The sequence below is a fragment of the Siphateles boraxobius genome, unplaced genomic scaffold (assembly GCF_051911475.1).
Source record: "Siphateles boraxobius isolate OS27281-9 unplaced genomic scaffold, OSU_SipBor_1 172, whole genome shotgun sequence".
Classification (NCBI taxonomy): domain Eukaryota; kingdom Metazoa; phylum Chordata; class Actinopteri; order Cypriniformes; family Leuciscidae; genus Siphateles; species Siphateles boraxobius.
Window position 1 is genome coordinate 352208 of NW_027508780.1, and position 9453 is coordinate 361660.

The following is a 9453-nucleotide window of genomic DNA, read 5'->3' on the forward strand; positions in this document are numbered from 1 at the left end:
GATTTGAACACGCAACCTTCTGATCTGGAGTCAGACGCGCTGCCGTTGCGCAACAAGGACCTTCTCTGCATAGATTTTGCTGAGGTAGTTATAGGGTCTACCATTAAGGAATCCTGAATTTTATAAAAGGTTTGCAATCAAATTATGGATTGTTTGACCTCGACGTGATTTGAACACGCAACCTTCTGATCTGGAGTCAGACGCGCTGCCGTTGCGCCACAAGGTCCTTCTCTGCGTGGATTTTGCTGAGGTAGTTATAGGGTCTAGCATTAAGGAATCCTGAATTTTATAAAAGGTTTGCAATCAAATTATGGATTGTTTGACCTCGACGTGATTTGAACACGCAACCTTCTGATCTGGAGTCAGACGCGCTGCCGTTGCGCCACGAGGTCCATCTCTGTGAGATTTTGCTGAGGTAGTTATAGCGTCTAGCATTAAGGAATCCTGAATTTTATAAAAGGTTTGCAATCAAATTCTGGATTGTTTGACCTTGACGTGATTTGAACACGCAACCTTCTGATCTGGAGTCAGACGCGCTGCCGTTGCGCCACGAGGTCCTTCTCTGCGCGGAATTTTGCTGAGGTAGTTATAGGGTCTAGCATTAATAAATCCTGAATTTTATAAAGGGCTTGCACTCAAATTATGGATTGTTTGACCTTGACGTGATTTGAGCAAGCAATCTTCTGATCAGTAGTCAGACGTGCTACCGTTGCGCCAAGAGGTCCTTCTCTGCGTGGATTTTGCTGAGGTAGTTATAGGGTCTAGCATTAAGGAATCCTGAATTTTATCAAAGGCTTGCACTCAAATTATGGATTGTTTGACCTCGATGAAATTTCAACACGCAACCTTCTGATCTGGAGTCAGACGCGCTGCCGTTGCGCCACGAGGTCCTTCTCTGCGTGGATTTTGCTGAGGTAGTTATAGGGTCTAGCATTAATAAATCCTGAATTTTATAAAGGGCTTGCACTCAAATTATGGATTGTTTGACCTTGACGTTATTTGAGCAAGCAATCTTCTGATCAGGAGTCAGACGTGCTACCGTTGCGCCAAGAGGTCCTTCTCTGCGTGGATTTTGCTGAGGTAGTTATAAGGTCTAGCATTAAGAAATCCTGAATTTTATAAAAGGTTTGCAATCAAGTTATGGATTGTTTGACCTCGACGTGATTTGAACACGCAACCTTCTGATCTGGAGTCAGACGCGCTGCCGTTGCGCCACGAGGTCCTTCTCTGCGTTGATTTTGCTGAGGTAGTTATAGGGTCTAGCATTAAGCACGTATGACTCCTGTTTGACCTCGACGTGATTTGAACACGCAACCTTCTGATCTGGAGTCAGACGCGCTGCCGTTGCGCAACAAGGTCCTTCTCTGCGTAGATTTTGCTGAGGTAGTTATAGGGTCTAGCATTAAGTAATCCTGAATTTTATAAAAGGTTTGCAATCAAGTTAAGGATTGTTTGACCTCGACGTGATTTGAACACGCAACCTTCTGATCTGGAGTCAGACGCGCTGCCGTTGCGCCCTCGGTCCTTCTCTGCGTGGATTTTGCTGAGGTAGTTATAGGGTCTAGCATTAAGGAATCCTGAATTTTATAAAAGTTTTGCAATCAAATTATGGATTGTTTGACCTCAACGTGATTTAAACACGCAACCTTCTGATCTGGAGTCAGACGCGCTGCCGTTGCGCCACGAGGTCCATCTCTGTGAGATTTTGCTGAGGTAGTTATAGCGTCTAGCATTAAGGAATCCTGAATTTTATAAAAGGTTTGCAATCAAATTCTGGATTGTTTGACCTTGACGTGATTTGAACACGCAACCTTCTGATCTGGAGTCAGACGCGCTGCCGTTGCGCCACGAGGTCCTTCTCTGCGCGGATTTTGCTGAGGTAGTTATAGGGTCTAGCATTAATAAATCCTGAATTTTATAAAGGGCTTGCACTCAAATTATGGATTGTTTGACCTTGACGTGATTTGAGCAAGCAATCTTCTGATCAGTAGTCAGACGTGCTACCGTTGCGCCAAGAGGTCCTTCTCTGCGTGGATTTTGCTGAGGTAGTTATAGGGTCTAGCATTAAGGAATCCTGAATTTTATCAAAGGCTTGCACTCAAATTATGGATTGTTTGACCTCGATGAAATTTCAACACGCAACCTTCTGATCTGGAGTCAGACGCGCTGCCGTTGCGCCACGAGGTCCTTCTTTGCGTGGATTTTGCTGAGGTAGTTATAGGGTCTAGCATTAATAAATCCTGAATTTTATAAAGGGCTTGCACTCAAATTATGGATTGTTTGACCTTGACGTTATTTGAGCAAGCAATCTTCTGATCAGAAGTCAGACGTGCTACCGTTGCGCCAAGAGGTCCTTCTCTGCGTGGATTTTGTTGAGGTAGTTATAGGGTCTAGCATTAAGGAATCCTGAATTATATAAAAGGTTTGCAATCAAATTGTGGACTGTTTGACCTCGACGTGATTTGAACACGCAACCTTCTGATCTGGAGTCAGACGCGCTGCCGTTGCGCCACGAGGTCCTTCTCTGTGTGGATTTTGCTGAGGTAGTTATAGGGTCTAGCATTAAGGAATCCTGAATTTTATAAAAGGTTTGCAATCAAGTTATGGATTGTTTGACCTCGACGTGATTTGAACACGCAACCTTCTGATCTGGAGTCAGACGCGCTGCCGTTGCGCAACAAGGACCTTCTCTGCGTAGATTTTGCTGAGGTAGTTATAGCGTCTAGCATTAAGGAATCCTGAATTTTATAAAAGGTTTGCAATCAAATTCTGGATTGTTTGACCTTGACGTGATTTGAACACGCAACCTTCTGATCTGGAGTCAGACGCGCTGCCGTTGCGCCACGAGGTCCTTCTCTGCGCGGATTTTGCTGAGGTAGTTATAGGGTCTAGCATTAATAAATCCTGAATTTTATAAAGGGCTTGCACTCAAATTATGGATTGTTTGACCTTGACGTGATTTGAGCAAGCAATCTTCTGATCAGTAGTCAGACGTGCTACCGTTGCGCCAAGAGGTCCTTCTCTGCGTGGATTTTGCTGAGGTAGTTATAGGGTCTAGCATTAAGGAATCCTGAATTATATAAAAGGTTTGCAATCAAATTGTGGACTGTTTGACCTCGACGTGATTTGAACACGCAACCTTCTGATCTGGAGTCAGACGCGCTGCCGTTGCGCCACGAGGTCCTTCTCTGTGTGGATTTTGCTGAGGTAGTTATAGGGTCTAGCATTAAGGAATCCTGAATTTTATAAAAGGTTTGCAATCAAGTTATGGATTGTTTGACCTCGACGTGATTTGAACACGCAACCTTCTGATCTGGAGTCAGACGCGCTGCCGTTGCGCAACAAGGACCTTCTCTGCGTAGATTTTGCTGAGGTAGTTATAGGGTCTAGCATTAAGGAATCCTGAATTTTATAAAAGGTTTGCAATCAAATTATGGATTGTTTGACCTTGACGTGATTTGAACACGCAACCTTCTGATCTGGAGTCAGACGCGCTGCCGTTGCACCACGAGGTCCTTCTCTGCGTGGATTTTGCTGAGGTAGTTATAAGGTCTAGCATTAAGGAATCCTGAATTTTATAAAAGGTTTGCAATCAAGTTATGGATTGTTTGACCTCGACGTGATTTGAACACGCAACCTTCTGATCTGGAGTCAGACACGCTGCCGTTGCGCAACAAGGTCCTTCTCTGCGTAGATTTTGCTGAGGTAGTTATAGGGTCTAGCATTAAGTAATCCTGAATTTTATAAAAGGTTTGCAATCAAATTATGGACTGTTTGACCTCGACGTGATTTGAACACGCAACCTTCTGATCTGGAGTCAGACGCGCTGCCGTTGCGCCACGAGGTCCTTCTCTGTGTTGATTTTGCTGAGGTAGTTATAGGGTCTAGCATTAAGGAATCCTGAATTTTATAAAAGGTTTGCAATCAAATTATGGATTGTTTGACCTCAACGTGATTTGAACACGCAACCTTCTGATCTGGAGTCAGGCGCTGCCGTTGCGCCCTCGGTCCTTCTCTGCGTGGATTTTGCTGAGGTAGTTATAGGGTCTAGCATTAAGGAATCCTGAATTTTATAAAAGGCTTCCACTCAAATTATGGATTGTTTGACCTCGACGTGATTTGAACACGCAACCTTCTGATCTGGAGTCAGACGCGCTGCCATTGCGCCACGAGGTCCTTCTCTGTGAGATTTTGCTGAGGTAGTTATAGGGTCTAGCATTAAGGAATCCTGAATTTTATAAAAGGTTTGCAATCAAATTCTGGATTGTTTGACCTTGACGTGATTTGAACACGCAAGCTTCTGATCTGGAGTCAGACGCGCTGCCATTGCGCCACGAGGTCCTTCTCTGCGTTGATTTTGCTGAGGTAGTTATAGGGTCTAGCATTAAGGAATCCTGAATTTTATAAAAGGTTTGCAATCAAGTTATGTATTGTTTGACATCGACGTGATTTGAACACGCAACCTTCTGATCTGGAGTCAGACGCGCTGCCGTTGCGCCACGAGGTCCTTCTCTGTGTTGATTTTGCTGAGGTAGTTATAGGGTCTAGCATTAAGGAATCCTGAATTTTATAAAAGGTTTGCAATCAAATTATGGATTGTTTGACCTCAACGTGATTTGAACACGCAACCTTCTGATCTGGAGTCAGGCGCTGCCGTTGCGCCCTCGGTCCTTCTCTGCGTGGATTTTGCTGAGGTAGTTATAGGGTCTAGCATTAAGGAATCCTGAATTTTATAAAAGGCTTCCACTCAAATTATGGATTGTTTGACCTCGACGTGATTTGAACACGCAACCTTCTGATCTGGAGTCAGACGCGCTGCCATTGCGCCACGAGGTCCTTCTCTGTGAGATTTTGCTTAGGTAGTTATAGGGTCTAGCATTAAGGAATCCTGAATTTTATAAAAGGTTTGCAATCAAATTCTGGATTGTTTGACCTTGACGTGATTTGAACACGCAAGCTTCTGATCTGGAGTCAGACGCGCTGCCATTGCGCCACGAGGTCCTTCTCTGCGTTGATTTTGCTGAGGTAGTTATAGGGTCTAGCATTAAGGAATCCTGAATTTTATAAAAGGTTTGCAATCAAGTTATGTATTGTTTGACATCGACGTGATTTGAACACGCAACCTTCTGATCTGGAGTCAGACGCACTGCCGTTGCGCCACGAGGTCCTTCTCTGCGTTGATTTTGCTGAGGTAGTTATAGGGTCTAGCATTAAGGAATCCTGAATTTTATAAAAGGTTTGCAATCAAATTATGGATTGTTTGACCTCGACGTGATTTGAACACGCAACCTTCTAATCTGGAGTCAGACGCGCTGCCGTTGCGCCCTCGGTCCTTCTCTGCGTGGATTTTGCTGAGGTAGTTATAGGGTCTAGCATTGAGGCATCCTGAATTTTATAAAAGGTTTGCACTCAAATTATGGATTGTTTGACCTTGACGTGATTTGAGCAAGCAATCTTCTGATCAGTAGTCAGACGTGCTACCGTTGCGCCAAGAGGTCCTTCTCTGCGTGGATTTTGCTGAGGTAGTTATAGGGTCTAGCATTAAGGAATCCTGAATTTTATCAAAGGCTTGCACTCAAATTATGGATTGTTTGACCTCGATGAAATGTCAACACGCAACCTTCTGATCTGGAGTCAGACGCGCTGCCGTTGCGCCACGAGGTCCTTCTTTGCGTGGATTTTGCTGAGGTAGTTATAGGGTCTAGCATTAATAAATCCTGAATTTTATAAAGGGCTTGCACTCAAATTATGGATTGTTTGACCTTGACGTTATTTGAGCAAGCAATCTTCTGATCAGGAGTCAGACGTGCTACCGTTGCGCCAAGAGGTCCTTCTCTGCGTGGATTTTGCTGAGGTAGTTATAGGGTCTAGCATTAAGGAATCCTGAATTATATAAAAGGTTTGCAATCAAATTGTGGACTGTTTGACCTCGACGTGATTTGAACACGCAACCTTCTGATCTGGAGTCAGACGCGCTGCCATTGCGCCACGAGGTCCTTCTCTGTGTGGAATTTGCTGAGGTAGTTATAGGGTCTAGCATTAAGGAATCCTGAATTTTATAAAAGGTTTGCAATCAAGTTATGGATTGTTTGACCTCGACGTGATTTGAACACGCAACCTTCTGATCTGGAGTCAGACGCGCTGCCGTTGCGCAACAAGGACCTTCTCTGCGTAGATTTTGCTGAGGTAGTTATAGCGTCTAGCATTAAGGAATCCTGAATTTTATAAAAGGTTTGCAATCAAATTCTGGATTGTTTGACCTTGACGTGATTTGAACACGCAACCTTCTGATCTGGAGTCAGACGCGCTGCCGTTGCGCCACGAGGTCCTTCTCTGCGCGGATTTTGCTGAGGTAGTTATAGGGTCTAGCATTAATAAATCCTGAATTTTATAAAGGGCTTGCACTCAAATTATGGATTGTTTGACCTTGACGTGATTTGAGCAAGCAATCTTCTGATCAGTAGTCAGACGTGCTACCGTTGCGCCAAGAAGTCCTTCTCTGCGTGGATTTTGCTGAGGTAGTTATAGGGTCTAGCATTAAGGAATCCTGAATTTTATAAAAGGTTTGCAATCAAGTTATGGATTGTTTGACCTCGACGTGATTTGAACACGCAACCTTCTTATCTGGAGTCAGACGCGCTGCCGTTGCGCCACGAGGTCCTTCTCTGCGTGGATTTTGCTGAGGTAGTTATAGGGTCTAGCATTAAGGAATCCTGAATTTTATAAAAGGTTTGCAATCAAGTTATGGATTGTTTGACCTCGACGTGATTTGAACACGCAACCTTCTGATCTGGAGTCAGACGCGCTGCCATTGCGCCACAAGGTCCTTCTCTGTGTGGATTTTGCTGAGGTAGTTATACGGTCTAGCATTAAGGAATCCTGAATTTTATAAAAGGTTTGCAATCAAGTTATGGATTGTTTGACCTCGACGTGATTTGAACACGCAACCTTCTGATCTGGAGTCAGACGCGCTGCCGTTGCGCCACGAGGTCCTTCTCTGCGTTGATTTTGCTGAGGTAGTTATAGGGTCTAGCATTAATAAATCCTGAATTTTATAAATGGCTTGCACTCAAATTATGGATTGTTTGACCTCGACGTGATTTGAACACGCAACCTTCTGATCTGGAGTCAGACGCGCTAACTTTGCGCAACAAGGACCTTCTCTGCGTAGATTTTGCTGAGGTAGTTATAGGGTCTAGCATTAAGGAATCCTGAATTTTATAAAAGGTTTGCAATAAAATTATGGATTGTTTGACCTTGACATGATTTGAACACGCAACCTTCTGATCTGGAGTCAGACGCGCTGCCGTTGCGCCACGAGGTCCTTCTCTGCTTGGATTTTGCTGAGGTAGTTATATGGTCTAGCATTAAGGAATCCTGAATTTTATAAAGGGCTTGCACTCAAATTATTGATTGTTTGACCTTGACGTGATTTGAGCAAGCAATCTTCTGATCAGGAGTCAGACGTGCTACCGTTGCACCAAGAGGTCCTTCTCTGCGTGGATTTTGCTGAGGTAGTTATAGGGTCTAGCATTAAGGAATCCTGAATTTTATAAAAGGTTTGCAATCAAATTATGGATTGTTTGACCTCGACGTGATTTGAACACGCAACCTTCTGATCTGGAGTCAGACGCGCTGCCGTTGCGCAACAAGGACCTTCTCTGCGTAGATTTTGCTGAGGTAGTTATAGGGTCTAGCATTAAGGAATCCTGAATTTTATAAAAGGTTTGCAATCAAATTATGGATTGTTTGACCTTGACGTGATTTGAACACGCAAGCTTCTGATCTGGAGTCAGACGCGCTGCCGTTGCGCCACGAGGTCCTTCTCTGCGTTGATTTTGCTGAGGTAGTTATAGGGTCTAGCATTAAGGAATCCTGAATTTTATAAAAGGTTTGCAATCAAATTATGGATTGTTTGACATCGACGTGATTTAAACACGCAACCTTCTTATCTGGAGTCAGACGCGCTGCCGTTGCGCCACGAGGTCCTTCTCTGCGTGGATTTTGCTGAGGTAGTTATAGGGTCTAGCATTAAGGAATCCTGAATTTTATAAAAGGTTTGCAATCAAGTTATGGATTGTTTTACCTCGACGTGATTTGAACACGCAACCTTCTGATCTGGAGTCAGACGCGCTGCCGTTGCGCCACAAGGTCCTTCTCTGTGTGGATTTTGCTGAGGTAGTTATACGGTCTAGCATTAAGGAATCCTGAATTTTATAAAAGGTTTGCAATCAAGTTATGGATTGTTTGACCTCGACGTGATTTGAACACGCAACCTTCTGATCTGGAGTCAGACGCGCTGCCGTTGCGCAACAAGGACCTTCTCTGCGTAGATTTTGCTGAGGTAGTTATAGGGTCTAGCATTAAGGAATCCTGAATTTTATAAAAGGTTTGCAATCAAGTTATGGATTGTTTGACCTCGACGTGATTTGAACACGCAACCTTCTGATCTGGAGTCAGACGCGCTGCCGTTGCGCAACAAGGACCTTCTCTGTGTAGATTTTGCTGAGGTAGTTATAGGGTCTAGCATTAAGGAATCCTGAATTTTATAAAAGGTTTGCAATCAAATTATGGATTGTTTGACCTTGACGTGATTTGAACACGCAAGCTTCTGATCTGGAGTCAGACGCGCTGCCGTTGCGCCACGAGGTCCTTCTCTGCGTTGATTTTGCTGAGGTAGTTATAGGGTCTAGCATTAAGGAATCCTGAATTTTATAAAAGGTTTGCAATCAAATTATGGATTGTTTGACATCGACGTGATTTAAACACGCAACCTTCTTATCTGGAGTCAGACGCGCTGCCGTTGCGCCACGAGGTCCTTCTCTGCGTGGATTTTGCTGAGGTAGTTATAGGGTCTAGCATTAAGGAATCCTGAATTTTATAAAAGGTTTGCAATCAAGTTATGGATTGTTTGACCTCGACGTGATTTGAACACGCAACCTTCTGATCTGGAGTCAGACGCGCTAACTTTGCGCAACAAGGACCTTCTCTGCGTAGATTTTGCTGAGGTAGTTATAGGGTCTAGCATTAAGGAATCCTGAATTTTATAAAAGGTTTGCAATAAAATTATGGATTGTTTGACCTTGACGTGATTTGAACACGCAACCTTCTGATCTGGAGTCAGACGCGCTGCCGTTGCGCCACGAGGTCCTTCTCTGCTTGGATTTTGCTGAGGTAGTTATATGGTCTAGCATTAAGGAATCCTGAATTTTATAAAGGGCTTGCACTCAAATTATTGATTGTTTGACCTTGACGTGATTTGAGCAAGCAATCTTCTGATCAGGAGTCAGACGTGCTACCGTTGCACCAAGAGGTCCTTCTCTGCGTGGATTTTGCTGAGGTAGTTATAGGGTCTAGCATTAAGGAATCCTGAATTTTATAAAGGGCTTGCACTCAAATTATTGATTGTTTGACCTTGACGTGATTTGAGCAAGCAATCTTCTGATCAGGAGT

At 43.9% G+C, this 9453-nt stretch overlaps 29 non-coding genes across 29 annotated transcripts; all 29 read right to left on the minus strand.

Annotated features, from left to right (window-relative positions):
• Window positions 1–154: 154 nt before the first annotated feature.
• On the minus strand, window positions 155–226 carry trnaw-cca (transfer RNA tryptophan (anticodon CCA)). Its single transcript has one exon. It is a non-coding gene; the product is annotated as a tRNA-Trp (tRNA).
• Window positions 227–320: 94 nt separating this feature from the next.
• trnaw-cca (transfer RNA tryptophan (anticodon CCA)) lies at window positions 321–392 on the minus strand. Its single transcript has one exon. It is a non-coding gene; the product is annotated as a tRNA-Trp (tRNA).
• Window positions 393–485: 93 nt separating this feature from the next.
• Window positions 486–557, minus strand: trnaw-cca (transfer RNA tryptophan (anticodon CCA)). The gene has a single exon. It is a non-coding gene; the product is annotated as a tRNA-Trp (tRNA).
• Window positions 558–1150: 593 nt separating this feature from the next.
• On the minus strand, window positions 1151–1222 carry trnaw-cca (transfer RNA tryptophan (anticodon CCA)). Its single transcript has one exon. It is a non-coding gene; the product is annotated as a tRNA-Trp (tRNA).
• Window positions 1223–1287: 65 nt separating this feature from the next.
• Window positions 1288–1359, minus strand: trnaw-cca (transfer RNA tryptophan (anticodon CCA)). Its single transcript has one exon. It is a non-coding gene; the product is annotated as a tRNA-Trp (tRNA).
• A 259-nt stretch (window positions 1360–1618) lies between these two features.
• Window positions 1619–1690, minus strand: trnaw-cca (transfer RNA tryptophan (anticodon CCA)). The gene has a single exon. It is a non-coding gene; the product is annotated as a tRNA-Trp (tRNA).
• Window positions 1691–1783: 93 nt separating this feature from the next.
• On the minus strand, window positions 1784–1855 carry trnaw-cca (transfer RNA tryptophan (anticodon CCA)). Its single transcript has one exon. It is a non-coding gene; the product is annotated as a tRNA-Trp (tRNA).
• A 592-nt stretch (window positions 1856–2447) lies between these two features.
• On the minus strand, window positions 2448–2519 carry trnaw-cca (transfer RNA tryptophan (anticodon CCA)). The gene has a single exon. It is a non-coding gene; the product is annotated as a tRNA-Trp (tRNA).
• A 260-nt stretch (window positions 2520–2779) lies between these two features.
• trnaw-cca (transfer RNA tryptophan (anticodon CCA)) lies at window positions 2780–2851 on the minus strand. The gene has a single exon. It is a non-coding gene; the product is annotated as a tRNA-Trp (tRNA).
• A 260-nt stretch (window positions 2852–3111) lies between these two features.
• Window positions 3112–3183, minus strand: trnaw-cca (transfer RNA tryptophan (anticodon CCA)). Its single transcript has one exon. It is a non-coding gene; the product is annotated as a tRNA-Trp (tRNA).
• Window positions 3184–3443: 260 nt separating this feature from the next.
• On the minus strand, window positions 3444–3515 carry trnaw-cca (transfer RNA tryptophan (anticodon CCA)). Its single transcript has one exon. It is a non-coding gene; the product is annotated as a tRNA-Trp (tRNA).
• Window positions 3516–3609: 94 nt separating this feature from the next.
• trnaw-cca (transfer RNA tryptophan (anticodon CCA)) lies at window positions 3610–3681 on the minus strand. Its single transcript has one exon. It is a non-coding gene; the product is annotated as a tRNA-Trp (tRNA).
• A 94-nt stretch (window positions 3682–3775) lies between these two features.
• On the minus strand, window positions 3776–3847 carry trnaw-cca (transfer RNA tryptophan (anticodon CCA)). The gene has a single exon. It is a non-coding gene; the product is annotated as a tRNA-Trp (tRNA).
• A 257-nt stretch (window positions 3848–4104) lies between these two features.
• trnaw-cca (transfer RNA tryptophan (anticodon CCA)) lies at window positions 4105–4176 on the minus strand. The gene has a single exon. It is a non-coding gene; the product is annotated as a tRNA-Trp (tRNA).
• Window positions 4177–4269: 93 nt separating this feature from the next.
• trnaw-cca (transfer RNA tryptophan (anticodon CCA)) lies at window positions 4270–4341 on the minus strand. The gene has a single exon. It is a non-coding gene; the product is annotated as a tRNA-Trp (tRNA).
• A 94-nt stretch (window positions 4342–4435) lies between these two features.
• Window positions 4436–4507, minus strand: trnaw-cca (transfer RNA tryptophan (anticodon CCA)). Its single transcript has one exon. It is a non-coding gene; the product is annotated as a tRNA-Trp (tRNA).
• Window positions 4508–4764: 257 nt separating this feature from the next.
• trnaw-cca (transfer RNA tryptophan (anticodon CCA)) lies at window positions 4765–4836 on the minus strand. The gene has a single exon. It is a non-coding gene; the product is annotated as a tRNA-Trp (tRNA).
• A 93-nt stretch (window positions 4837–4929) lies between these two features.
• trnaw-cca (transfer RNA tryptophan (anticodon CCA)) lies at window positions 4930–5001 on the minus strand. Its single transcript has one exon. It is a non-coding gene; the product is annotated as a tRNA-Trp (tRNA).
• A 94-nt stretch (window positions 5002–5095) lies between these two features.
• On the minus strand, window positions 5096–5167 carry trnaw-cca (transfer RNA tryptophan (anticodon CCA)). The gene has a single exon. It is a non-coding gene; the product is annotated as a tRNA-Trp (tRNA).
• A 757-nt stretch (window positions 5168–5924) lies between these two features.
• trnaw-cca (transfer RNA tryptophan (anticodon CCA)) lies at window positions 5925–5996 on the minus strand. Its single transcript has one exon. It is a non-coding gene; the product is annotated as a tRNA-Trp (tRNA).
• Window positions 5997–6256: 260 nt separating this feature from the next.
• On the minus strand, window positions 6257–6328 carry trnaw-cca (transfer RNA tryptophan (anticodon CCA)). Its single transcript has one exon. It is a non-coding gene; the product is annotated as a tRNA-Trp (tRNA).
• A 260-nt stretch (window positions 6329–6588) lies between these two features.
• Window positions 6589–6660, minus strand: trnaw-cca (transfer RNA tryptophan (anticodon CCA)). Its single transcript has one exon. It is a non-coding gene; the product is annotated as a tRNA-Trp (tRNA).
• Window positions 6661–6754: 94 nt separating this feature from the next.
• trnaw-cca (transfer RNA tryptophan (anticodon CCA)) lies at window positions 6755–6826 on the minus strand. The gene has a single exon. It is a non-coding gene; the product is annotated as a tRNA-Trp (tRNA).
• A 94-nt stretch (window positions 6827–6920) lies between these two features.
• trnaw-cca (transfer RNA tryptophan (anticodon CCA)) lies at window positions 6921–6992 on the minus strand. Its single transcript has one exon. It is a non-coding gene; the product is annotated as a tRNA-Trp (tRNA).
• A 260-nt stretch (window positions 6993–7252) lies between these two features.
• trnaw-cca (transfer RNA tryptophan (anticodon CCA)) lies at window positions 7253–7324 on the minus strand. Its single transcript has one exon. It is a non-coding gene; the product is annotated as a tRNA-Trp (tRNA).
• Window positions 7325–7750: 426 nt separating this feature from the next.
• On the minus strand, window positions 7751–7822 carry trnaw-cca (transfer RNA tryptophan (anticodon CCA)). Its single transcript has one exon. It is a non-coding gene; the product is annotated as a tRNA-Trp (tRNA).
• Window positions 7823–8082: 260 nt separating this feature from the next.
• On the minus strand, window positions 8083–8154 carry trnaw-cca (transfer RNA tryptophan (anticodon CCA)). The gene has a single exon. It is a non-coding gene; the product is annotated as a tRNA-Trp (tRNA).
• Window positions 8155–8580: 426 nt separating this feature from the next.
• Window positions 8581–8652, minus strand: trnaw-cca (transfer RNA tryptophan (anticodon CCA)). Its single transcript has one exon. It is a non-coding gene; the product is annotated as a tRNA-Trp (tRNA).
• Window positions 8653–9078: 426 nt separating this feature from the next.
• On the minus strand, window positions 9079–9150 carry trnaw-cca (transfer RNA tryptophan (anticodon CCA)). Its single transcript has one exon. It is a non-coding gene; the product is annotated as a tRNA-Trp (tRNA).
• Between the last annotated feature and the right edge of the window lie 303 nt (window positions 9151–9453).